The following is a 4,136-nucleotide window of genomic DNA, read 5'->3' as shown; positions in this document are numbered from 1 at the left end:
TGCCCAGTGAATGGTGAATAAATAAAATGTGCCTGGTCAGTAATAGAGTAGTTTATAATCATAGCTTTGATTTCTTGGTTTGCTATTTCTTGCACTTTATTTAGTATCGAGGACAGCTACCAAAGTTGAAACTGGCATTTAAATGTTCTATATACAGGGTTGCCTGGGTGGCTCAGTCGGTTGAGCTCAGATCATCAGATCATCATCTCACAGTTCGTGAGTTCTAGCCGTGTGTCAGGCTCTGTGCTGACAGCTCAGAGCCTGGAGTCTCCTTTGGATTCTGTGTCTCCCTCTCTCTCTGCCCCTACCCCACTCATGCTCTGTCTCTTTCTCTCAAAAAACAAATCAATATTAAAGAAATAAAAATAAATGTTTTATATACAGAGTACCAGAAAATAATATGAGGTTTGGGGATGAAAAAAGTTTATTAAACCACGTAATGAAACATATTAATAAGACTCTCTCCCCAATTTCTCCTCTATGTAGTACCTATTCGGTTTGGGTGGGCTTACCTCAAAACTCCAGCAGTGAAACCTAATTCATAAATAATGTAGGCTAATTCTATCTCTTTTGCCACAGAGAAGGTAAATCATGCTTAGCTCAGCTGAATGCAAGACCCTTGCCTGGCCATGGAGATGATTTCAAGGATGGTCTCATCCGCACAAAAGTCAGGAAAATTTCTGGGATTCTGACATCTCTCTTCGTTTTGGGATTGTGATTGATGTCATAAAGCAAAAAGCAGAAGATGTCCACTTCATGTTTCCTTTTGTGGCTTCATTTTTCTAAAGCCTGAGCCAACAGACAGTGTCCTGGGAAGTGGAGAGTAGAGAATGTGATCCTTCTAGATGGGGAAAAATGGAGATCTGTGGGGTGCAGGGGAACAGTACTTTCTCCCTGACAGTGCCCTTGAAGGTAATGCCTGTGTAGTACTAAAAAAGGCCAGTTTTGAGCCACTAGAATGTCCATGCCCAAGGGTAGAATAGCAGGATCAGGATGACCAGTCCCATTGAGTCTATTTAGGTTATACCCCTCAGTGTCCTGTCAGTGACCAGTGTGGAAAAATGACCAGTTGTAACCAAAATTCCTCTCTGATGTATCAGAGCATATATAAAACTCCAAGACCCTTGCACACCTTGGCACAGGGAACCTAGTAATGACTGAAGCTAAATTATCTTCCAGCTTGACAGGATGAGGTCTTTAAAGAAAATAACTACAATTTTTTATTTTGCTTACTTGAGTTTATGAACTAAGAATCACTCTCTTCGGTTACCTTCTACATTATGCTTAACACAATGGCTTAAACATAAGGGGTGCCCAACAAATGTATGATGGGTGGATAGATGAATAAACAGATGGATAGTATTTTAGAACTGGATTTGAAAGCGAGTTCTCTAACAGAGGCTATCACAGTTCCCGTGCAATAACTTAGAGGATAATGAGCAACGATTAGAGATTATTCACATTCTTAATACGTCTGTAAGAGTCAAACCTAACTGGGTTGTTCTTTCAGTTGTACTGAGTATTATTAAAGTACGTTAAATTTGGTGTTGCCTTCCATCTGGGTCACCGAGGCCAAACAAAACTGAGTAGAAAAGAAAACAAGAGAACTCCAAATTGCACAGAGCTCTTGATGATTTGAATCAGAGCTGTCTGCTCTGTCATCCAACCACAACATCAGTGCAGGTGCAGGCATGGGGATAAAAGTCACAAAAAGCGCATGTGATCTTGAAAGTCGCAGAATTTATTCACCGTGTAGAGGAGTTAACCAAGTGATTAAGTGGCTCCAGTGTGCTTTAGAAGCCTTGGTTTATTTTCCCCTATGCACGAATTGTCCTTTTGCAAAACTCTATAAATTAGGTTCTGATGTAGGGACCACTTTGGTCTATCAATTAACTCTCTACTTTTGGCAGTACAACTGCACAATAAATTAATTATGAACTCTTGTAAGAGCTTTAACGGTCTTAAGTGTTTTTGTAATACTGTTGAACAGGACATGGAAGTTTAAATTCCATGTTGGGAATTTCCCAGAGAGGTAGATTGATTTTACACCTGAAGCATTTCTAATTGGTAAATGCCAATTGACTGATGTTCAATGTGAAGTGGTAAGTATTTCAATCAACCCGACACTTATTAAATTATATTTGAAAATTGATGAATAGCTATACAGGGTAGATATTCTCTTAAGATACTCTTAAGAGACCATATTCAACAACTGCCAGAGAGGTAATATTCTTACTGGCATAAGAATGAACATATTCTGAGTGTTTTCATGACTAACAGTACATTGGGAAAAAATATTTCAAGGATGTACTTCATATAAAAAAAATTACCTCAAAATTTTGCATTCTCTTGTATACATGATGAAGAGTATCATGCAAAATTGACCCCAAGACAGATTTCTCTAGATGATAGATGAAGTGTAGAGTCACTGCATACTGACAAAAAGAAATTCTTTGAAAATATTGTATATAACTCCATAACAACCTTGGAGTGGTTGTTAAACCTAAAAGGAATTGAAATTGAAAAGCAAGCTTATCGGTTGCAGTGTTAAGGACAGCTTTTCATATCTCTGGAGCCATAGAGAATATGTCTTCAGGTGGGATGGTGTGCTTTAAAATTCTTATCTATTTTATTCTGCAGTTTTGCAGTTTATTCTGAAAGTTTATTCACAGTTTTCCCCTAACCCATCTTTTGCAGGTCTTATTCATTATTTATAAAGTTCAAAAGATAGAGGTAACAAAACAAAAATACAGTGATGGGAAAAATTGCATTATACCAGCAAAACTAATTGTAATGAATCTTTTGGCTGGGATGTCCAGTCCATGTGCTTGGAGCGTGGACTTCAAAATTGTCAGTTAATGAGAGGAAGAGTGAGGAGAAAGGAGAGACTGAAGAAATAGATACATTTCGCTCTAGCTTTTGCTTCCAAATTTGATCAAGGATCGGCAAGACTAAAAGTTACATTGTCTCTATTTTCCTCGGTATCATTCTTCTCCCTTTTTCCAGGGCAAAGGGGAAAAGTTTTAACTCACCAAGAATGCTACAAATATCTCAAAATGATGTAAAATCATCGTGGTGGGATGGCAATGATTCTCATCTCTCACAGGTTCCTTTTGCTGTAACCTAAGAGGTCATTGACCTTGACTGAACATGTAGGGGTCTTGTAGTCACCTCCCTCCATCTTGCCTTCTACTCTTCTTTACTAGAGTCATCTTTCCAAAAGCACTTTAGGGGCTGTCACATCCCTATAATTATTACCTGATTTGTCTCTGAAAGCAGTTAAGTTCACATGTGACAATAAGTCAACATAGCAAGGGATCCTCCTAAAGTCACTGACAGTGTACTAGTAGCAAGAAGGTGAAAGGCTATAAGGCCATCTCTAAGAGCCTCAGTTTGTTATATGCCTGAGTTTGTCCCAAGTCTTAGGAAAAATTGGTTAGACAATACTATTCTACTGAATTCTCCTAATGTGTCTCCATTTTTTTTTTAACCTACCTTCTCTTACCTTCCAATTGGCCAATGCTTGGCAGTTGTCTTTGATAATTTTCTAAACTAAATTTGGTCTAATACTTCTTAATTTGCACATAAGAGCCTTCAAGATATTTCAGTGAAGTTCTGGAATACAAGAAGTCAAAGGAACATGTCAAATCCCTTTGGTGTGTCACTTTTATTCAAAGGTTTGAAGAAAAATGTTTTGATGTTAGAGACGCCCAAGAAATTTTGCTCCAAGTATATCTACATTTTTCCTTTCCTGAGCTATGTGGAGTGGACATGAAGACTTTCTTTTGTGAGCATGTAAATGAAGACAATGAACCTTAAAATTGTATATGCACAGCCTTTGTCTTACAAACTCTACTTCTCTTCCACTCATCTAAATTGAGGGCAATAAAAGGTGAATGTCAGAATGACCAAAGTTGTTTTATGTCCAGGATGACTCTATTTGCAGACCCTGAGAGAGGAACTAACCAGACTCACATAGTAGATGACCCAAAGGACTGTACTTGGAAGAATACAATGAACTGTGGCCTCACATCCTTTGCTGTTAGTCTTGGGCTACTCTCTATGATTAAGCTGTGGAAGGAGGTACTTATCAAAAGTTTTTGAGCTGATGGGGAAATATTCAGAAGAAAAGATAG

This window comes from Panthera tigris, chromosome B1, assembly GCF_018350195.1.
Source record: "Panthera tigris isolate Pti1 chromosome B1, P.tigris_Pti1_mat1.1, whole genome shotgun sequence".
NCBI classification, from domain to species: Eukaryota; Metazoa; Chordata; class Mammalia; order Carnivora; family Felidae; genus Panthera; species Panthera tigris.
This window is presented reverse-complemented; position numbering follows the sequence as displayed.